This window comes from Amblyomma mixtum, chromosome 2, assembly GCF_055824585.1.
Source record: "Amblyomma mixtum isolate Tamu chromosome 2, ASM5582458v1, whole genome shotgun sequence".
In the NCBI taxonomy this organism is placed as follows: domain Eukaryota; kingdom Metazoa; phylum Arthropoda; class Arachnida; order Ixodida; family Ixodidae; genus Amblyomma; species Amblyomma mixtum.
The window spans coordinates 90984875-91009095 of NC_143013.1; the positions used below are offsets into that span (position 1 = coordinate 90984875).

At 43.9% G+C, this 24221-nt stretch overlaps 1 protein-coding gene across 5 annotated transcripts in view; it reads left to right on the forward strand.

Annotated features, from left to right (window-relative positions):
- The first annotated feature begins 9636 nt into the window (after positions 1–9636).
- LOC149360118 (uncharacterized) overlaps positions 9637–24221 on the forward strand; it is a 79342-nt gene continuing 64757 nt past the window's right edge. For 3 of the 5 annotated variants that reach the window (XM_089572185.1, XM_089572188.1, XM_089572187.1), the window contains exon 1: positions 9637–10038. The gene's annotated coding sequence lies outside the window, so the exon portion shown is untranslated. Of the gene's footprint in view, positions 10039–10090; positions 10376–24221 lie in introns of those variants that run through there. The other 2 variants (XM_089572189.1, XM_089572186.1) reach the window with 2 other exon arrangements.

The following is a 24221-nucleotide window of genomic DNA, read 5'->3' on the forward strand; positions in this document are numbered from 1 at the left end:
TCACTTCCTTTTGAGTACAGGCGCCACACATCTTAGGGCAAGCGAGCAAGGCCTGCGGTTAGCCTGTGCTGTTGTCCTTCATGTTACTTCTTGCTTTTGCAGAAATTTGACAACACACATAAACGGGAGACGCTATTTATAAGCTTGTGATTGTTTTATATTTAGTGAATAACGCACTATCACTGTCCTTCCTATCTTTTTATCACTTCGATCCTTCCCTACCTTCTACCTATTTTGGTTACTCCTGCTAGAGATCGGGTGGGACGAATGAGCACCGCGCGTCACAGTATGCCGCAGCATCCCGAAAAGCATCGCGCCTATGCAGACATGACGTCAGCACACATCACAAAGAAAACTCAAATGAGATGCACAAATCGAGTTTCTTGTGAAAGCGAAACTTCTCCAGTGTCTTTTCACAAATGTTAGGCAGTGCTGCAGCCGGCTGGCATGACGTCATATGATGTGATTGCATCCTGGGCGTTGTCTGCTTGAGTGCACCTGCAGGATATGGTTTGGCAATGCGCTTCTCGGCCACCGTTGCCCTAGGAAAGGGGCTCTTCACCTCGCATCACCGGTGCTCTTCGCTGGTCGCTCTCCCTGAAGCTATCGGCACCGGATTCACACTAGCAACCAAGTGGACGTGCACTACTTGTCCCATGTCTTCTTCACTGTGTCCTGCTATTTCTTGCTATTTTTGAGCATGAACTGTTGTAATTCGACATGGCATGATGTTACAAAAGCGAAAACTACAGAGACTACTGTGTTTGCCACACAGAGACATAGAGGACGCAGGAGCATGGCATGTTCTGTCAACTGTGGCCGCTCTTTGAAACCATGATCAAACAAAAACATGTGCTTTCGCACTGTGACTGTCGGGCATAGTGCAAGAATATTGTAGCTGTTGACACTGACTGTCCGCTGCGGCAGAGAGCGCGCAAACATCATGTTCGCACTAGTACATGCGTCAACCACAGCGGTGCGGAGACACTGCGGAGTAGTGGCCATTCGCTTGTGGAGCGGCAGACACGGCTGCGGTTTATATGGCTTTCGGCGCCATTTTAGGCTGTGTTTGTCGGAGTTTGGACCTGCCAGAGTGCATTACAAGGTGTGGACGTTAAATTCTTGACTTCCATGTTGTGGTAGGCACCGTGCACGAACAAATTTCGCTAGAACTACTAGCTTTTTATGTCCCAGTTTGGGGACAGCCACAGTGATTGTTGCGCAAATGCACGTGGTGGTGCGGGCCACTTTTTCTTTCCAATAACAATTTATTGTTTTCTTTGACCGGCACGAAAGCAATTATATTCAAACAGACATTGAGTGCGCAGGCTGTGTCCTGCATGGTGCTCGCATTGCATAACGCTCGACTAGCAATCACAAAATCGGTGATGTGAGGGCAGCGCTTAGTGCTCGCGGGTGCAGTAACGACTCCTCCATTTGTATCATCTGTAGTAGCTTCAGAGAGTATTCAGAACATCCGAAATTCTGGCCATTGTACACAATGCACTTTGGTCAGGCAATTTTACAAATTTATATCATACCGAAATTCGTATCAACCATGATCATCACATTGGGATTCTAACGTAGTACTGTTTTGCAATTTCCAATACTTCACTCTGTGTTGTAAACCATCGTTCCCATCCAAGAATGTTGACCATCACTTTTATTTCCTTGAAATGAAATTTCAAACGTAATGTTGTATTTTGTGTGCATAAATGTCTAACCATGCACTGAAATTCCTCTCCTGAGCACACCGACCTACAGCTTACATCAATACATCAACGCCTGCTGCCCAACAATGTTTTCCACTTTTTAACGACACAAAGGTCTTGTACAATCACAAAGATAGATTAACTAGGGAAATTAGCGAAGCATTTCAAATTCAGAAAAACCACGACACATGCGTAAGCACCCCATCTGTCCTCGTTCATGACTGTGAGATATCGTTTCTTGAAGATCATGGCTGATTGTAACATCTTATCAGTGTTGTTGGCGTCGATCATGCGTGCTCCCGGTTGTTTGTAGAGTATATTTTTTCGTGTTCTGTGCAATAAACCTTCAGTTGCTAGTAAAAGCGCCTGTCCTGTCGTCTTCTTTTCTTGTGTCCCTGTTCCTGCGCTGTTTTTTTTCTCAAGATGTACCAACTCGCCGTTTTACTGAAGCTTACATCAAACAACTTCCATTTCATTTTATTACCTTAAAGACCCACGAGGGGTATTACATAAGGGGTGGATACATATATTTTGCTGAACAAGTGTTAACATAATGAAACGTGACTGGTAACATTATTGGCAAAGTTGGATGAGCACATGATGGCTGCGATGTCGTTGGGTAGGTCGTTCGAGTCTGCTGCAGTACGGGGAAAAAATGATGCGGCAAAGGTGGTAGTACAGGCACGAGGCCTGGAAACTTGAAAAGGATGACGAGTGCAATGAGATATGCGGGCTGGAGGGACGATAGGGTGCACGATAGGGGTAGGGTGCGCAGCCTAGTGAACTATGGAAAAATTTATGGAACAAGCAAAGGCTGGCAATGCGGCGACAAAGTGATAAGGGCAATAAGTCGGATTCAGCTTTCAACGCTGATATACTGATGTCGTGAGAATAGGATGAATCGATGAATCTGGCTGCTCTGTTTTGGACTGATTTGAGTGCATTTATAAGGTAAGCTTGGTGCGGGTCCCAAATGGGTGAGGCATATTCTAATTTTGGTCTGACAAGGGATTTGTATGCTAATAACTTTACATGTTTAGGGGCTTGGCGGAGATGACGTCTTAAAAATCGAAGTGTTTTATTAGCAGATGAAATTATGTTCGTAACATGTGTGCTCCAGGACAAATCGCTACACAGGGTAATGCCTAAATACTTGTACGATAAAACCGATGCACAGGGATGTTAGCTATTACATATGGGAAATAAAACGGGTTGCGGCGACGCGTGAAGGACAAGATTTTACATTTATGAGGGTTAAGTTCCATTAACCAATTGGCACACCTTTCCTGAATGCGGTTAAGGTCGTCTTGAAGACTTTTTTGGTCAGAGGCATTACTAACTTGGCGATAAATTACACAATCATCGGCAAACATCCGAATATTACTACATACATTCGTTGGTAAATCGTTAATATAAATTAACGGACGAAAGGGACAAAAAACTTGCTGTGCGAGCCCCTGTGGACACATTCTGAAGGGTAACTATCTTTGACCTGAGCAAAAGCAAAGTGAGGAACATAATTGTAGAATATAAGCTGGCAGTTACAACTTGCACTAGTTGCAGTAAATGAACTTAGCGCCCAGCACTGCAGATTCAAAACATAATATTTACTTAAATTACAGTTGTGCTAGACAATTAATAAACATAGGTTTTACACATGCATGCATTACCAGGCATATGATTCTTTCGTAATTTGGGTGCTACATGACTACAGTTCCTGAACTTGCTTAATGATGTTAGTCAGACATGTTTTTATAACAATACTGAAAAGCTTTATGAACATCAAGTATATGTTGCATGAATATGTTTGCTTAAAATATTTAAAAATAAGCCTTGCAGCAAAAACTTTTGGCATAAACGACACAAGCGTGAATGGAGGAAAGGCTGTCCCTATGGTTACCATATGCTGCTAGCATCAGACAGAATTCGAGCTTTTGAAAGTGTCAGTGATGCCTGTGCACCATCTTAGCGTTCATTTCTCAACTGCTGTACACAAAAGCTTGCTGCTTTTATTCGCCCTTTTTTTCAAGCCGGAACCAAGACAACACTGGATATTTAAAGCCTGATCCAAGACAACAGCACAATAAGCACAATACAAAAGGCAGATCAAAAATTATCAGCAGCATTAAATTACCCAGGTGAAAATCTTTCCCAGCTCAACTGGTTTATGGAACAATTCCCAGCTGGTTCCAGTTGGAACCAACTGGAACCCATTTGGTTCCAACTGGAACCAGCTGGGAATTGTATGAGCTTCACTGAGCAAGAGGCTTCAAATGAGGCAGGGAAACCACTCTGCCTGCACAATGCATTACCGGGCCCACCACCACCACCACCTAGCAACAAGCACGAGCATTACCGTGCCGCCCAAAACAGCCGGCTCAACTGGTTGCACGAGAACCGGCTTCGGCACACCGGCTGGCCACATAGCCAGACGTAAGGTGCCTCTGATGGAATTTCTGAGGGAGTCTGAGGGAGCACGTTAGCACCACAGGTGAACACAATGTCCACATCAGCATAGGTCACCTCTGCACAAGGCATCGGCAGTAGTGAATAACACTCCCACACTGGGAGCTACTTTCAATCCTGCCTGGTTAATCATAACAGTCACAGCAGTTATTTTTTCACAAGGAAAAACAGAGAGGCCAGTTTCTCGGTATTGCGAGTTCAACTTTACTAAAGTGCTTTACAAAACACACCAAGCAATAAACACAAAACAGAGTTGCAGGGTGGGCAAGTAGGTACACATATCCATGACTTAAAACTGTGCACAAGAAAGAACACACACAGAAGACCAGATTCAAACAACATACTGGCAATTAAATTTTATATCGTTTTTCGCACATTATACACACACACGGGAGCACATAGTCTTTTCCTCACGTAGCAAAAGGTGGAACTGCAGCAGTTATATTTCTTGCATGTGCTATGCACACCTTTCCTCCATTTTTGTTTTTTCTTGCACCAGTGAATGTTTCATGAGAAGTCAGTGTATCTCAAGGTGACAGCATGTGAATGAGAAATGATTCAGTACACATCTAAAGCGCTGACTGCTCCATATCTGGCTGTGTCACAGCCTTTCCATGTTGCTCCAGTGTTTACATGTTAAAATCAGTTATGTCGGGCAAATGTGCATGGCACTACAAACAGAAATGACTCCATGAGATGCTCAGTCCTCGGACACTCACAAGATGAGTTGAGCAATCTTTAAGAGATTACACGCTTTCCTTGCCATATGCGAGAACGCCCTTGTCCCCGCCCTAGCGCCTTCTTCCTAGGCAACTACCATGCACACTCATTGCACCACCTAGAAATTCTTTTTATACTTATTTGCAGTGTGTCTGCATTCTGTCAAGGGAGCTATTCTGAAGAAGAGAGGCAGCTGTTTTTTCAATCAGCTGGAACCTTTACTAAGAAAGCACCTCTCCAATGTCAAATATTAAATATTGATTCCTTTATTGAGTCCATATTTATGCTCTCCTGGATTTACCGCTCAGACTGTTCTGGGCAAGAGAAAGGGGGATGAGGGTAGAGTCATATCGCTTGGAGGTGTCCCATGCCTTTGGTACGAATATGCCAGACATGAATTCAGTGCCCAGTCAAAGAAATGCTGAAGGGTCCAGTTGTAAAATTTCCAAATTAAACCAACTGGTCTAAAGCCAATTGTATTTTAGCCACCCATTGGGTTCAACCAATTGAGGCCAACTGATGCTTTCATTCAGAAATAATTTGTCACCCAACCAGACCAAATGGTCTACCAATGGAATTCAAATGGCACACTTTTTCGACCCAATGGTTTGAACGGGCCAGCCAGAAAAAATTTAGAATTCCATTTGGAACCAGTTGGCTTTCCTTCTGTGACTGCTGCGAGACTTCTGCCAAGATTTCTACAAGGTAACTGAAATTATAGTTCCATGCTTGTACGGAAATCAAACGCAACCAATCAGCATTCATCACACACAGGAACACTATTGTCAAACCCTATTCTAACATAAATTCTCAACATATATCCACAGAACAATTTAGAACACACTTTAACATACTTTTTCAGTCACTTAATACCCAAACATGAGATCCTCTAGACAGAGCCAGTGGCATTTGACCATTAAGCAAAGTTGTCTTATTTAAGAATTAATGTGATGGTGATGGTGGAAATGAAGAAAACAATTCAGAAGATTTAGCTGCTAATACCTCTTTTACAATAACCTAATTAGTTCAGTGTTCTGTTTTATGTATAGACACATGCAGGTCTCAGTGAAGAATATGGTTTCCGCTTACTTTCCTATTGGATCGCCCAATTGGAGCTTCCAACTGGTAGCTAGGAAACCATTGGGAGTGCCACTTGGTTCCAGTTTGGAAATCCGCTTCCAATTGGTTTTCTGGGTTCCAATAGGGCATTATAACTGGGAGTGCAGAAACCAATTGGAACCTCAGGAACCAGTACAGTAAACCAATTGGAAATGCAGAACCCAACTGAAACTAGGGAATCTAAATGGACTACCTAATTAGATTCATGAGCCCATTTGTAACCAAACGGTATGTCCAATTGTACCCATTGGATTTTTTTGTCTGTCTGGGTAACCGCAGGTAGAGTGAATGAAGGGAACTGTCAGTTCATAAAAATGAATTTCTAGAGAAGAAAAACAGTGATCTCCTGCTTCGTTTAAATTCCAGTGCATAGGTCATGTTGTTGCAGGGCATTTTAGTTAGGACGTTAAATAAACGAATGTGTTCATATGACTAAAATGATGCATCAGTGATATATTTATAACAATTGATTTATTTTTTTGCTGTATTGTCAACTGTATCAAAAACTGATTTATTTCTACATAATATTACGGCAAAAGTATAGCGCGTTTTACAAATGGATCCAGCAATGCTGCCAGTTCCCCCTAATTTTTTCTTTTTCTATCTAGTTCAATAGATGGCATTTACTGAAATCTCATTAGCTGCAACTCCAAGATTTTAATTGTCAATGACAAAATTCTCGGTGGCTACAGCTTGCCAAAAATTATAACCCAGTGAAAAAAAACAATTGGAACCGAACGAGTTTCCAACTGGTTTCAAGTGGTTCTGTTTGGACTGAATGGGTTCCACAAGGCGCTGGTTCCAGTTGGAATGGTGCTCCTACTGGCAAATCCAAATGGACTGCCAATTGGACCGATTGAGTTTTCATCTGGTTTCATTTGGAATGGTGTTCCAAATGGACGGTCGAAATGGACTCCCAATTGAAGCGAGTTCCCAACTGGTTCCAATTGGACAGCCAAATAGAGTGCCAGTTGGACATAGCAGTAGTATAATTGGTAATTCACTTTCCCATTGGCTACTCTGTTGAGTCAGTCCTTGCCAACTGGTGAGCCCAATTGGCCTTACCAACTGCATTCAATTGGTCTTTTTGTGCACCCAATATAATCATGTGAACACCTGCATATTTCAGGTTATTTTCCACAAGTACAGGGCACGTACGAGGTGTGGCGAGGGTGACGGGATAAAAGCTGCGTCAAGGGCAGCGTGACTGGCCCTTTCTCCCCGGACAACATGGCAGCAAGCACGACAGTTCGGAAGTACAGTAAATATATGATGGGAAGAATAACAAGGAATAATCCTTTAATATTAAAAAGATATAGAGAACAAGATAAGTGAAAAAACAGTGAATCAGTGTATTAGTTAAAAATACAATCAAATCGTACAGTACGGGTTAGTTAATAGTGTCGAATAATTTTTTCTTGGTTAGAAACTGCAGCTGCTCTTCCGTTAGCTTATATTTGTTTAGTGTACTTGGCAGCCTGTTTCGAAGCATCCGGAGACTGTAGTTAGTATATGGTCGCAGAACGTGCCAATGTTCATGGTGGCGGGTGGAGCGAGATGACATGTTAATCTGCAAGTTTGCAACGGCTCGTAATGTTGTTATATCTTTATGGATTTCAGATTTCAAGGATGCCAGCAACTGGCGCTCATAAAGCGTAGAAAGTTTAGTAATCTTGTATTTAAGGAATAGATCGTAAGTGTGGGCATTATGTGGAGAGTTTGAAATGGCTCGAACTGCATTTTTTTGTAAAGTAATCAACCTATTCACTAATTTTTTGGTGCCATTACCCCAAACCAGATGACAATATAATAGATGAGGTGCAAAAAGCATGTTATAGAGCATTAGTTTTTGGGGGACAGGTAAAAAATGCTGTACTTTTCTCAATATACCTAATGCTTTGCACAGTTTAGTTTGTATGTTTTCGGTGTGAATATCCCACAGCATATTTTCATGAAAAACGACACCCAGTGACTTTGCTGATGAAAAAAATTCTATTTCAGTATTAGTGATCTTCAGTGGATTAATGCGAACATTTCTTTGTTTAGCTTGAGAGAGAACTGCTTTTGATTTGGAACAGTTTGAGAAACACTGCAAAACTAATTAGGTTATAATAAGAACTATCTGCAGCTTAATCTGCTAAATTGTATACGTCATTTTTGCTGTCTCTGCAGTCGAAAATGAATTAAATAACTGCTCTTAACTGGTAAGTGCCACTAGCCCCCTTAAAGAAGCCCCACATATGGGATTCATAAATGGGAGCAAAAGTGTTTTGTACATGTGGATATATGTGTTGGGCTTATGTTAGGTATGTGACGTGTGACTCTACTAGCTGTTTCCTGAGTGTAATGTATGATCCATTTGATTTCTGAAAAAGCCTAGTATAGTTGTCATAATTTCATTTCCTTTAGAAACTTGGTATGAGGTAGAAAACCTCTCAGCATGAAGTCCTCACAGATAAGTTTTTCTTTTGCTCTCACATTGTGTACTTTGCGCAGCTTTATTAATTGGGCGGTATATTTTGTGAAAGTTCCCTGGATGTAATAATTGCCTGCATGGGACCTAACGGGGGCTATTAGTCACATTCCAGTTCACCCAATCGGTCCGATTGTGTACTAATTTGTGATTGGACTGCAACTGGACCAACTGGAAAATTTTCCAGTTGGAGGAAGTGTCAAGCTGGTTCATGATGACAGCAAATTTTTATGGTGCAAGCATCTGCGGCCGAAGAGCGCCAAGGCACAAGGTATTTTCGTTTGCTCAAGGTGGGGTCAAAGACCAATTTCGCAATTTCACCCTAAATAAGCCGAGCACCTGGCCAAGGGAAGCTTGTGTCCATTCTATCACCGGTGGGTACCCGGCGGCACCGGGGATACCTCCCTCATGCGAGGCGGATGCTCAAGGCGGTACACAAGCTGGTTCACATGCAATTAAGCGACTGAGCGAACTGAGCGGCGCGCCGCGGCGAAAAATGTTCAACTTGTTGAAGCCTCGCCGCTGGAGCCGCCGCGACGACTCAAAACACGTTTTTACATGTGAAACGGACTTCAGCGTCCCGACTCGTAATTCGCGAAACCGATTTGACGCACCTACAGCGCGAGAATACGATCACGTACCAAAGACCTTACCGCCGAAATGCTTTTCGAGGTGGCAGGGGAATGCTGTAGCTGTCATCCTGTCATCGATGAAAGCACCTACGCTGCCGAACCTGCACAGTTTCAATGCCTCAAGCCTAGCAGAAACAGCAAAGACTGCTCTGCAATCAAATCCTATCTGATGGATTCTGACTTTATCTAAGCTACCTAAAAATAGAGCGTCACAGTGACAAATTCAAGCAAAGCGTAACAACACAAACCGGTCGATAGAAGGGGGCACTAGGGCAGACAAAGCCGATTTATTAGCATTTGTCGAGGGAGCAACAAACTAACGTGCGTTGTCCACAGCAAGCGTCCCTCACGTAACGAGTTGGGCACTACAACAGCCAGACACTCCCCAAAAAAGCTCAAATTCTCGCGCCCGTCGCTCACGAGCACGTTTTCCTTTTCCCTCCTTTTGAAAACTACCCCGGAGGGGCGCGCTTCCGCGCGCAAGCAAAAATTTAAATGGCGCATAGATGGCGACACCTTTGATACGAGCGTTTCTCGTCTCCGCAGGTCCGCGCTTCGCTCCGTTTCTGGCGTTTTGTGCTTCTTTTCGCGCTTGTGTTCGGAGAGCCGGAGAGCCTCAAAGCTGCGGGTAGCCCTCATCAGGTGCTGAAAAGACCCGAGTCGCCAGCTTAGCCCGATATTTGCATAACCACCTGATTGCTGGACAACCCCGGCGTCTGTTTGTGTTGTATTTTAGCATCAGTGGGTTATCATGACTGTTCCGCCGTGAGATCGTGGAAGTGGGACGCAAAAAAAAGAGTCGTCCGCGGATGTTTGCGTGCACCGGGACGAGGCAGCAGCTTTTCTACGGGCGTGGAATCGGCCTCAACGCTACGAAACGTCGCTGGGACCCGGAGTCGAGCGGAGCAGGCCCGTCGTAAGTGGTTTTTCTCTCGCGGAAGTGGATTTGTCAGTAGTGGACGCTCGAAAGCCATGCTCCGCCACGACCGCGTTCACGGAGGAGACCCATCTTGGACCGCGGTTCGAGCTGCTTGTGTCGCCCGACGGTCGGCCAAAATGACGAGGCAGGCTGGATCCGTCCTCGTTGCCTCTCGTATTTTTGCGGCACGCAAACAATGCGGCTGTTGTTAGGCTTAATCCCTGGGCTCCCTTCTAGCGCTCGGGCCAAATCGTCGCTGCGGACGCCGCAGCCAGCATCGAAACGTTCTCTGCCATCTGCACAATAAGGGTCCCTTGCGTTCCCCGTAGTCACGGTACGTTACAGGCCTTCCTTGTTGTACGCGGCGCCCGCATTCCGCGCGGTACTAAGTGAAATACGATGACTGCTGGCAAGCTATATTTGTGCACTTTGGATGTCGCCTCTGTGAGCACCCCACGTTGCTGGAACCACAACGGGCCAATAAGACGGTACCGGCTACACTTGTGTCTCCTGTGTGTAAGCCTCAAAAAGCAACCGTTTTACGGGAGAAAGCGAACTATTCTAAAGCAAGGTCGGAAGGACTCGTAAGAGAAAAAAAAAAAATCTTGCAGCAAGCAGTCACGGTCTGGACGCTTGTTCTGCGTGTACTCGGCGGTCCGCCGTCATAACTTCCTAATCGCATTACGGGATAGTAAATTGCGCTTGTGAGTCTCTAAAACACTGCTTTCAGCCACGCCGCCGCCCAGGTTCTCGCACAGAGAAAGCTAAATTGCAGCTGCGTTTGTTTTCTTCATGCTTTGAGCTCAACCGATCAGCGGAATCTGCCACTCGCGTGCGTTCGCTGGATTCCATTGAGCGGAGCTGCGTGAGAAGCTTGGAGCGGGAAAAAAAATGCAACAAAAGGCCGTATTTCTGCACATTTCAGGCAAGTGGATTGATAGTGCTGCGCCCATCTCGCAAAGATGGCGATATGCACGACTGGCGAGTTTCATTTCTCACGCGCGTCTGAGGCCAACGTGCGTTCGTTGAGCTTGTCGCACGGTCGGCCACAGTTCATGTCTTCCATCTAACCGTCCAATCGGGTCTTGAGGCAGCAGTACGAAGTACTGTGTTGCATCCTCGGGCGAGGACACAGATCACTGATCATGAGAATGTTCTGATATTTGCTAGGTCATATTTGCTTGATTGTGCTGGTTGTTCCAATGAGTCACCATAATCTGGCTGTACCGCTGATAGCAGTGTTTGTTAGCATTACTGGCAGCCATGGGTCCTGTGTCATTCAGCTCGAGCTCGACCTTTGCAAGCTCTCTCACCAGTTAGGCAAGGTTTGAGGACTAGATAGATGCCCAAACACATGGGAACCCACAGTCAGACTACAATGCCCTCAGAGTAAGGAAAAGTTCTGGACAGCATTTACTGTTCTTACTGCATCTGCCAATCCTCTTGCCATTCAAAGATAAATTGATGGGCATAGAACGAGCTCAACATGTTAGAATAAATGCATGCATGCTTTCTTGCTTTTCATGTTTTCATTTTGCTCTGCACTTTGTTTCAAGGTAGGTAAGGATTTCACTGCACTCTTGCATACTGTATTCTAGCAGGCCTGATTGCCAGTGAGTGTTGTCTCTCCTACAACATTGTCCTCCTAATCGCCTTCATGTGCTGTATTGAAGGACCTTAAGAGAACAGTTAATTTTCTAGGTTTGTTTCGACGTAAGCTAAAGACTTGGCACATCAGTGCTACAGAACAGTGCAATATGATTTCATATTTGTAATGTCAGTTTATTCTATGGAGATGTGGCTTTCCTTGTTTTTTTGCTTGCTTACACTGTCTTCTAGCTTATCCACCATCCACTCTTGCCTAGCCCCTTTCGAAATAGCTGTGTTGAAAGCTGTTTTAACACCGAGGTAGGTTTTTGTGGTGCAGGGTATTCGACATTTGTTTGGTTCTGTGATTTTCAGGTGGATTCAGGCTCTACATCTTAGCTTGGCTTTTGGAAGAAAGTGTCAGCCTGACCTTAGAACAATGTCACATGCTGAAGCAAGACTTCCTAACGACTAGACTATGCATGATCTTTGAAATAAGTGCGCGCATAATTGACGTAGACTAAAAGAAGACATGGACGTCAGTTAAGCAAGCAGTTATTTCCAAGAACATGTCAGATTACATGGGGTATACATCCGTCATCTGGGCTTACCATTACTGGATGGAGCAGTGGCTCTTTGATATAGCATGTTGCAAACCTTTTTAACAAAACTGAAAGTGACTCAAGTGAGGAGGCCAGGGTAGGACAGTGGAATAACAACAAAAGATAGGATGCGCAGTTATCTGTGCCTATAAATGGTGCTACTTTTGAACATATACACTAGAGAAAAGTCCATGAATAACTTTACTCGTGCCAGTTCACCAATGCATTGGGTTCTTCTGGTGTGAGTGTTGACTGTTGGGCAATTGCTTTGGATATGTGAGAGCCCTTTAACAGATGTGGCCTAGTTTATATGCTTAGTCTGAACCAGATCATGCTGTTTCTTTTGGGTTTTTTTCACCCATTCCAAAATAGCTTAGCAGCTTTGTTGAAAAGCAAAAATATCTAGGAGCATTGAATTGACCTCCCAAGAAACTGAGTGTCCATTTGATAGCTACTGAGCTAGGTGTAAAGAATGAGGTTCGTTTATTTCATTTTCATTTGATTAATACTTTCATGGTATGGACTGCGTCTGGCACGCACGCTCAAGCTGTGAACAGCAGCTTACTGATGTCTCTCAAAAGAATAGTGTGTTGACTATTGTATCCTACCAGTGGTCATCTATTTGGCTTAAACTTGGAGGCTGGAAAAATGGCTTGAAATTAAATTTTGGACAGCACAGTGTGCTGTGAATAGGAAAATGATAATGGTAATCTTAAGACTGACCGAGAACAGCACCATTTAATTTTTGTTCCTAATGGAAATAGATTTTGTTTTATTCTGTCAATGTCCATGTTTGTCCAGTAGCAGAAAGACGCATTTATTGCTGCAAAAATTGGGTTTAAAAATTATCCTGCCTCTTGGACTAAAAATTTTTAGCTCATGACGTTGAGACTGAGATGGACTCCATGACCACCATTCGGGAGTGAGTGGCAGTGTAGTCTAGCTGTGGGGATCCTCATGCAAAAAACTGTCGATGCAGCGTAGTTTTGCAAAAAAGCTGCCGGTGGTGGTGACACCTGTGTTTCATTTTTTGAACTTTTTCTCCTTATAAATGTTCTGTTTTCAGTGAGAAGTAGTGTCTTTGTTATTAGAAAGGGGTAATCTGTTCACACAGGCCAACTTCACTTTGTCCTCAGTGTCCCTGTAAGAGACAAAGAAAGCAGTGAGGATTACAAAACAGAAACAAAGTGGGGTTAAAAAATTTTTACCAAAAATTAGAAGAAAATAGTGAACCTGTGCAGGGGGTGTGTGTTGTGGTGAATAGATAGCCGATGGTTTATTTGAATAAACAAAAAGGGTTCCAAAAGAGGGAAAACATAACCGAGGCCAGCCTAAAGTCACGTTGACAGATGAGATTAGGACAAGGATGGTTTATTTTCGCTGGTGCACGACCAGCCACAGTCGTCGCTTGAGGATCATTGGCGAAGGCTTTTCTGTTGAGCTGGAAGTAATCTGGATACCGATTACGCTAGATCGGTATCTTCCATGTACCAAGCTGCAATTTAATTTGTGCCTGGTTAGGCCTCAGTGCATTGTGAGGTGCAGGATACCCAGGGTCCATGCGGATTGTTGAAAACCTTGATACCCTCGACTATGGAAAAGTTGCTTTCAAGGGCCTTGAGAGTCCTGAAATTTCTGTGGGTCCTTGAAAACCTTTGAATTTGAATTTCGTGTGTATTGAAGGCTGTGTCATTTTTTTTTTTTTTTGAAAAAAGAAAAGGAGAGTTCAGGATATCTGAGCTGAATTTGAGGAGAGATAATGGGCAAGGACAGGGCATGTAATGCGAAGATAACCAATGGTCCCTCAGGGTAATGGAACAGATTCCAAGAGAAGGCAAGCATCGGAGGGGTGTCGAGAGTCAGGTGGCTGTATGAGATTAAGAAGTTTACAGCTATGGATAAGGTGGCCCCAGCTAGCACAGGATAGGGTTAATTGAGGGATATGGGGCAGGTCTTTGTCATGCATTTGACACAGTTTTGTAGGGATAGCTACACGACTGTAGCATTTGACACAGTTTTGTAGGGATAGCTACACGACTGTAGCATTTGACAGTTTTGTAGGGATAGCTACACGACTAGCATTTGACACAGTTTTGTAGGGATAGCTACACGACTGTAGCATTTGACACAGTTTTGTAGGGATAGCTACACGACTGTAGCATTTGACACAGTTTTGTAGGGATAGCTACACGACTGTAGCATTTGACGCAGTTTTGTAGGGATAGCTACACGAATGTAGCATTTGACACAGTTTTGTAGGGATAGCTACACGACTGTAGCATTTGACACAGTTTTGTAGGGATAGCTACAATACTGTAGCTGCGCCAGCCGCTTCACCTCTTCAGCATGGTCACACTTCGCTGTGGTCGCACCTGGGGTGGTATTCTCCCGGTGTCGCCTTTTGCGACATGTCGCAGTCGCACTTCGCTGATTGGCTCGAGCCGCGGTGACGGCGGCGTGACAACACGGATCCGCCTTCCTGCTACGTCGTCGTGACGTCGCCCCAATTTACTACGCTTAGTCGAACAACGGAATGCGCTGAAGCGATTCGCGCGGGCGACGGGCTACCGTTAGCGTACGAACGCAATCGGCAGTTGCGGCTTTTGCGCCCTTGGCGTGAAAACATGGCGACGTCCTTTCAAGCGAGAGCCGCCCGCTTCAGCCAATTCAGCAGTCCTTGCGATTCCGGTCGGCATGTTTACCGGCAACTACTGGTGTTGTTACTTTTCGCTATGACTTACCTTGCTTCGACGATAAAGTTTAAGCTGCAATTCAGCCTAGTTTTTTAGATACGCTCTCGATTCTGGAGCGCGCAAGCCTAATGGCACCTCCAGCTACACTGCTACCGTCTGCAACTGCCCGAAACGCAGCCGAAACCTAGCACAACCGTCCGGAACGAAAGAAAAATAGATTTGGAGCTTTTTCGCGGTGTTTTATAGACTTAAATGAAGTAAAGCGAGTTTATATTAAATTTGCAAATGTTTTTTTGAACATTAGACGTCATGTGATGGCAAATATTCTTGCTATAAAAGATACGAAACTACTGCTGCTAGTGAATCAGCAGTGGTAAATTGTCGCTTCTCGGAGTGAATGAATGCACCGCAGACGAAAGTGCCGGCGGCTTTTTCCGTTTCTTCGAGCATCTGTAAGCACTTTTTTAGGCCCCGCCCATATGCGACATGTCGCAAAAGGCGACACCGGCAGAATACCACCCCTGGACTGTGGGCGCACTGACCTTGAGTGGTTGCCTAGCAACCGTCGGGGTGTACACCCCAACCAGGAAGGGAGGAAGTGGGAGTGAAAGAAGAAAGACAAAGATGGGCCGTAATGAAGAAAATGAAAATTGTATTTGAGGGAAGGAAATTAGGCAGTAATTGTCTTGCATATCTAGGTCAGTTTGTAGAGGAAGGGATGAAGTGGGAGTGAAAGAAGAAACAGAAAGAGGGGCCGTAATGAAGAAAATGATTTTCAGGAAAGGAAATTACTAGTAACTGTCTCACATATCTTGGTGGACACCTGTCATCGGTTTGATGATGTCAGAGATTACCCAAGTAAATCATCAGTAGCATTGCATCCCTTAACCACAGGGAAGCCTAAGCGTAGTCATGGCCTGTAGCTCACTAATTAATGATGCAGTAATTCTCTGTCATCTCAGTGGACACCTGAAGCTCGCCGTACAGGAAGGGAGGAAGTGGGAGTGAAAGAAGAAAGAGAAAGAGGTACAGGACGGGAGGAAGTGGGAGTGAAAGAAATTACGCATTAACTGTCTCCCATATCTGGATGGACACCCATCATCTGTTTGTAGAGGAAGGGAGGAATTGGGAGTGAAAGAGGAAACAGAAGGAGGAGCTGTAATGAAGAAAATGAATTTGAGGAATGGAAATTACGCAGCAGCTGTGAATCCAGGTCCAGCTAGGAAGATGAAGGAACCAAACACAGCTTACAGTTGGACTCGGCATCACTCCAGGTTTAACCAGAGCTAAACCACAGCCAGTTTTTTTCTCGTGGAAGTCATCAAATTGGTGATGATGAAAAAAGGCAGCCATGAGAGAACACTTCCGACCACCTTTTCTTTTTTTGTGTGCGTAGAAATACACGTGCTGTGGAGAATTGCACTGCTGGATCCAAACAAGGTGCCGAATCTGTACCAGTTACTGAATCCACCTCTGAGCGACTCAACACTGGGATTGAATGCACATGCACATATATATTCCTACCTTTTCGCGCACATATTTATGTGCTGCGTTGTTGATGTAGCCAGTGATCTTTGGCATTTGTGAGACAATTCAGGAAACATTCCTCTAATAAATGCCTTCTAGGGTACATAGGTTTCATCATCGTTGCTGCTGCTGCCGTCTGAGCTACTTCAGCCGCTATATAAATTGATTAGAGTGAGTTTAGCTACTCGATCCGGTGACACCCTGCAAGCAGTAACATAAACAAACACACAAGGTTGCCTAGCGATTTTTCAGAATGCATTAAAAACAGCAAACTTGGCTTTGCTAGCCTCAGAGTGGTGGCATCACCTTTTTAGGGGTTCCTGCAAAACCACCTCTGCTCAGTGATTATGAACTCCTGAAGATAAGTTGTTCGTACGGAGGACTGTCGACAGTTTAATTGTTGTTAATTCTGAGCCAAGGGCATCGAGCATGTTACAGGGATTCAGTTTGAATAAGCAGTATACTGTGGAAAATTTGAAAACACTTTCTTTGATATCAAAGCAGATTGTTTGTAATGCTGTGGCTTGAGCAGGTGGCATCCTGCATACGGCATACGGTGGCTGTCCGTAGCTCCTGAAAGGCTTCGTTAGTGTGCTTTTTTGGAAGCTTGAAAGAAGCAGGTGGCCGAAATTGCGAAGAAGCGACTGTATAAAAAGAATTGTCGAGGTGAAGAGGTTGATTTGACGATCAAAAAAAATGTTGAAAGCAGCTTTTCTGAGTTAGATGGCTTAGTGGCTTTTGCAACAAAACGGACGCTACTAATGACTTGGCATGGGTGATAAAGACCAACAGTTTGACAAAAACTGTTCAAGGGAAAGCGGAAGACATTCTCAGAGGAAGCCGAGCTTTCATGAGAGCCGCAACTGAAAAGCGACTTAGCTTGTGTGGTTTCGTTGGTAGAAGTGCCTTGTGCAATAAAAGTTATATTCGTGATATGTAGAAACTATTCTCTTGATAAGTCGCTGGGTTTGTTCATCCTTGAAAAAAAAAAAATAAGTTGTTACAAATCTTTGAATTTCGTAGTTCAGAACCAGCGTAAACCCTGGATACCGCTTTGTGCACTGCGCAGCCAGATTTCATGGCATGCTAAATGGCAGTAGCCGTGTTTTGAATTCGTTCAGTATTGACCTTTTGTTGAAGTTATCACGACCCAGCTGCAGTGAATGCCTTCGTGTTGAGACAAATATTATTGCTCTGCAAATGTTGTCACATTGTAGAAACTGATCTTGTTTCTACAATGTGACAGCCTCACCAAGTGCATGTGACAATGTAGCAAGCGTGCAACTGTGTTGAGCTTTTCTTTATGTGTTCGTATTGTATGGATGTCTTTTTGTTTGTTTAATGTGTGCAGGTAAAGCTGTGACTTCAGAGTAGTCGCATGTTCTGGGTTTGTCAAGACATATCTCGATGCGCATAAAGTGGCGGCACATATTTGCACATGCATGAGGCTTGCCCAGAAGTGATGGATAACGTTGAGGTGATTGGCCGGCCATTTTGGTCGTCCGTTCCCTTCAGTTTTTCTCTAATACTTCTTCCATAAGGCAGCAGAGCTATCGCAGAGCATTTGCAGTTCGGCAAATAGCTAAGTTGTGCATTGGAATAATTGGCCTAGCTAGGGCTATTGTATGTACTGCAAAAACACTATGTCCATTTTTTTTGCCGTTTTCCAACTTAGTTAATTTAATGTTGTTAATGCTTCGGCAAGCAGGCAGTTACAAAACGAGTGTCGAGAAGACAGTACTAATGGTGCGGTGAAAAGATAGCCGAGAGCCTTAGAATACAGGCACCATATTTGGCAACATTTCGCTTTGTTTTCCTTTCTTTTGACCCTCTTGTCATCAGTCATGGCTTCCCAGTGAGATTGGCTGTGGCAGTTGGCACTGATGACAGTGGACCTGAACAGAGGAGAACCAAGTGGAATGTTTCACAAATGACTCCCCCCTCATATTAACATCCATAGAAACTGAAAAGTACCCGGGAGATATGTGGCGATTTTTCCGAGAGTCCTTCCTGGTGTCTACCCATATCATATGTTAAAACTTTGAGCGAATGATGAAATTTCAAAATATGCAGAGAAAGAAATCGTGAACTTTAACCAATGATCCACAGGTTCAAGTCTTCAACCAGCATTACTTGTACTGCTTGCAAATGCTGGCATATGTATTCTAGGTGATCTCCTCTCACCTCGTAGTGAATTGCACGGAGAGGGCCAGCTAGGTATGGTAGCATGTAGATTTGCCTTATGTTTCAACAAGGCAGACAGTGGTGTGTGCGTATTAGCATTTAACATGTATTGGAATAGAAAAAGAAGAAAAAAAATGCACTCTACAAGTCTGCCTTGCATGTAACGGAGGAAACAAATTTGCCTTTGCTCAATGCTTTATTACCAGAAAACATTTAACATGGAATGAGTTGGGGAATGGTGGCAGGCTGTTCTGGCTGTCCGGCTTATCTTAGTAGTATGGCTGTGAGCCTTGGGAATTATTCTCTGCACATTTGTTTGAAGGACAGAACAGACTGTGCCTTCATTGGCCGATGGTGTCCACATTTTATCAGAGAAGGAGTTAAGGAAGGTTACTGACTGACTAAGTGGAGTATATCCACTTTCATCTGTGTAGAAAGTGATCGCTGTTAAATGATATAGCGTGTTGTGGAGTATAAAGTAGAAAGGCAAGACAGTGACAGCGTAATGCTTGGCCATGTAAAGGATGAGGATGTGCTCAAGTGGCAACTCTATGCATGTATGATGAGAAAAATAGAAAGAAAATAAAAATTTAGGACTGATGGTGACCGAGCCCGGGAATGTTTGAGTGTTAGCAGTGGTGTGAGCAAATAATTTTTGTAGTGTTCTGGCCTGAACTACTAGGCTCTCCTCCGATGTTGGAGTGGAGCAGCGCATGTGCTGCAACACGTGTTGCCTTGTGTGCGATGCCCCTTCCATGCAGTACTGGTCGGCTTTCTTATCATGCATACTCTGCCGTGCGGCAGCAGCGTCCTGGCTTGTTGCCAAGTTTGCTGAGTGAGCCAACGTTGCTGGTGCTCCCATCAATGCATAAACACGCCATGCGGCTACTGGCGCCCAGCATCTGGGCTCACTGCCAAGATCTGTGCTGCAGGCCGCACTGCAGCAGCTGAGGGTTGAGTTAAGAAGAGCTGGGGCATTGAAAACGTTATTTTATTTGAAGAGACGATTTACTGACGGGGAAGAGACCACAGGCACACAGAGGAGCAGCTCAGGCAGATTTGGCAGGAACCATTAACTCGTACCACAATCAGTCACGATGAAGCACGATGGCACGTCTTCTTCTCTTCTTCCTTTTGATGTGTACTGGGTGGCAGCGCAAAACTGGGGAACGAACAAAGAAGAGCTGGCACTCTAAAAAATCCTGGAAGACCAGAACTACAAAGGACCGTAGACACTTAACTTTAGTTGTGTGTTTTCTTCTTTTAAGTGATGCGTTAAACATTCATCAAGCGGTATTCGCCTACAATGACTAAATGATATATAATTGAATTTATACTGTCATGGTGTTTCGGTTTCATGAATGGAACAATGGCTGTGGCGTGGGGTTGCTGTTTAGGTCGTGTGAGGCGCTTACAAAACAAATATAATCGCTGATACGTAGTTTTTATTCACTACAACACTTCAACCTGCCTGCTTAAAGATTTGCAATGTCAAAAAACAACATGTCAGTAATTGAATAGCCGTATTTTTGCGTGGCTCACATGACCTAAACACCAACTATCCGTCACAGCCATCGTTCGGCTGATGAAACTGAAACCAAAAAAGAGCATCAAAAAGAAATTCAATTATAAATTATTTAGCAGTTACACGCGGATACTACTGGGTGATCTATGTTTACTAATATCTAATGCATCATTTGAAAGAAGAAAACACGCAAGCAAGCAAACATTTGGTGTCATACTCCTTCAAATGTCATAAAGAAACATGAAAAAGAGGAGCAGATTGGGTAGCCATGCCAATACTAGAACTGCTTTTCCTTTTTTTTTTTTTTTTGACATGTAAAATCCTTTGGTGCTTTCTAACTCCTTGTTGTCCTTTACGGCTTCTGTTGCATCACTGGGGCATTTGGTGCTTCACTGAACGGAAAATACCTGCTTTAGGCACTTCCTTTGTGAAAGAACATTGTGAGCTGATCATCAAAAAAAGCCCTTACCATTGTTTTCGGTGGAGAGCTTGCAAACATGTGAAACCTACTATGCTTGCGCATGATTGGCAGAGCATCGATGTGGTGTGTCATGCCTGGCCCTTTACCATTCTGGCTGCCTGAATATTTGAAAGAAGAGGGTACACTTTATAGTCTCACTGAGACTACGGGACGTGTTTCAGGACCCCTTTTATGCTTGCACGTGGTGGCACCTTCAAAGTTTGTTCTGTCAGGATGTTCTCAGCGATGAGATAATGTGTCCCAATGGAGTGTGCTATCTGGCATGTTGCCGTGTTTGTGTTTAGAGGCTAACAAAGAGGGTTCAGCTTATGTTAAGGACAACACAGTGAGCTATGGAAAGAAAAATGATACGTGTAACGTTAAGAGATTGGAAGCTGGCTTAGTGGGTGAGAGAACAAACGCGGGTTGGTGACATCCTAGTCAAAATCAAGAGGAAGAAATGGGCTTGGGCAGGGCATGTAATACGAAGGCAATATAACTGCTGATCCTTAAGGGCAACGGAGTGGATTCCAAGAGAACGCAAGCGTAGCAGGGGGCGGCAGAAAGTTGGGTGGGCGGATGAGATTAAAAAGTTTGCTGGGATACGGTAGCCGCAGCTGGCGAAGGACAGGGTTAATTGGAGAGACATGGGAGAGGCCTTTGCCCTGCAATGGGCGTAGTCAGGCTGATGATGATGATGATGATGTGTTTACGTAATTGATTGTCAAGGCATCATCCTGTTCGCCCTAAAAACTTGGTTTGCGATCCTTACACACATAATCTTCCAGACAGGGCACAATCTGGCTTTGAAAGAAACCAGTGAGGAAGAAACTGGTGTGGTCTTGTTCATGGCTTCAGTGACTAGACCGGTACTAAATCTGAGAAGAAAAAAAAAAAAGCAGGTCTTGAATGATACTGGACAAATGGCCTTGCAGTGTGTGTATGTATCGTGAAAGTTTTAGTATGTGCAGTTTTTAATGGCCATATTTTTGATTGGTTCATTGTTGGCTGTGATACAAATAGTTGCTCTGCAAGTGAGCTGTTTGTTAGCTCAAAGTGAGGTAAATAAATAGGGAGCAGCATGGAGACGGTAGACCGTGCTTGCCGCATCAAAATCGAAACTGGAACCTTGAAGCATTCTCTTCTCACAAGCTTCCGTTTAGATTGGAGTTAGTAAGGTAACAAAAGTTTGATGCATTGGAACCTGCTTTTAGACACATCCAGTGCTGAGCATCTGAGGTTCTAAGCTTGACTGTCACCTCTTGTGAGCGTTATATTTTGTGCAGATAGCAGTGAGTGGTACACACAAGGGATTCCTGGAAAGTGCCCCTTGTTCTTTTTTCTTTGATAGCTCCATTATCTTCATGGTTTCGCTTCGCCCCATGGGCCTTCGCTTTATCAAAGATTAGCTCACTGTGCACATCTGAAAGAACATGTGTCTGGGCAGATAGAGCAAAAAGATAACCAAATAACCAAATAAATGAGCGTAGCTTGCTTTCTTAACACTGACTTCTTGTGTATGTAAGCTTGGAACATGAGGTGAAAGTAATTTGTTTTAGCGTACACCTCGTTCGGGACTTTGGGGGAGAGGGGGGTGGCAGGGGATAAATTAAGCTGCATTTTATCCAACTTACAACTTGCTTAAGCAATCAGCATAATAACCAAATGATCTTCCGTGGTCACGCATGAAAACCTCGAAGGTGCCAATAGCTCCAGAAAAAAGGGGGGGAGGGTCCGACTACCTTTATGGAGACAGATGGTAGGGGAGGTTTCTCATCCAAGCGAGATAGCTGACAGCTGTTGGCATCCAATGACTGCCTCATGTGATGGGAGAAGGGGGGCACCATATTAGTCTGTGCTCAACAAGCAGTTGATTGTTTAGGTTTATTGGGGTTTAACATTCCGTAGCAACTCAGGCATGAGGGACGCCGTAGTGAAGGGCTCCGGAAATTTCGACCTCCTGGGGTTCCTTAACATGCACTGACATCGCACAGTACACGGGCCTCTGGAATTTCGCCTTCATTGAAATTCGGCCGGGATTGAACCCGCGTCCTTTGGGTCAGCAGCCGAGCGCCGTAACCACCGAGCCACCGCGGCGGGTAACAAGCAGTTGAAGTTGTGGCTGCACACGTAATGTGTTGGCAGGCTGTAGAGGTGTACCTCCACTACTTGTGAAGGAACAATCAGCAGCATGATTTATTTTAAGTGCGAAGGCTGAGTTTTGTGACAAAGAGTATGGCATAAAGTGATGTGTCTATAGGATTCAGGAACAACCAAGTTTTAAAGGACATGTGTGCATATGAGAGCATTGTGAGTTATAAAAGTTACATTGCTCCCATTCTTGTGCCTACAAACTCCAAATAAGTGCACGTTTGGAGCCAAATGTTTCATCATCTGAGCCCACATCCACAGCTTTCCCCCATAAGCCCATGAGTCGCTTGAGGACATTAGACGACTTATGATTTTGTTTCGTCATTAGCGCAAGTTTTATGGTGTCTTTCAGGTGCTTTTCAAATGCAGATAAGCTTGTTTTGCCACAAGTGTCTTTGAGTAGGAATGACAAGTGTTTAATACTTTAAAGATACTTTATGCGTATGGCGGTTTTTTTTTCTTCTACTTTCCGGTTTTTTTTTCTTCTACTTTCTAATCAGTTATCTTTAAACCAAAAAAGTAATTGGACTGTTCATTTCCCATCGATCAGTAACACAATTTTAAAAAATACAATCGTCCCCTATGCTTTCCTTGGTTTTGGTGACCATTTGCTTCTTTCATATGTATGTCATAACAAACCCCTCATTTCCCTACCCTTGTTTGCTGCTCTTTAGGACTGAGAAATGTAGTTTTTCAGAAGTTTACTTAACTGGTCTATTTCAGTACCATGGGGCAGTGTTAAGAATGTAATTGTTTAAAATTGTTCGGATATGCTGGTTATCAACACCCAGAAAAGCATCCATGACTAAAATCATGCCCGTGAAATGTCAATATTTTAGGGGAACAGATAAAACTTTAAAGGCTTTCTAAGGAAATTACAGTTTAACCTCATTATAATGAAATAATGGATATAACGAAGGAATGGTGATTCCCCTTGGAAGCTCTGCCAACATGGGTTATAACGAAGCTATGGCTGTAACGAAGTAATCGCTGGGCCCTTTCAACTTTGTTAACACGAGGTTCAGCTGTATTTGTTTTGTCAGTGTACAGGGATGTCGTTCAGCAATCTAATGTGGAATATGATTTAATATAATTTTAACATTGGTTTTTGTGGAGCCTCAGATTATCATTCACTTGCACAGAAATTTGCGTAGGGGAACACGTAATCCTAGCAGAAAAAAAAAAAATCATTCCTAGCTTCTTTCTCTGTTTGTTAGCAGTTGGATGCGGAACCTGGGAGGCCGAGTACTAGTACATAGTGGAGGCCCAGTTCGCGGCCTTATTTTGTTTGCACTCATTTAGCAGAGTGGGAACTTTTTGTGAGAAATCTTAGAAGCCATTAGCAGATTTGAATAAAAAGTCAAGGCTCACATTTTTACAGGCAATTTTTCCTTATTTATTAACCCTTTGAGGGTCGAATTATTTTGAAGAAAACTTTCCCAGGTGGTCAA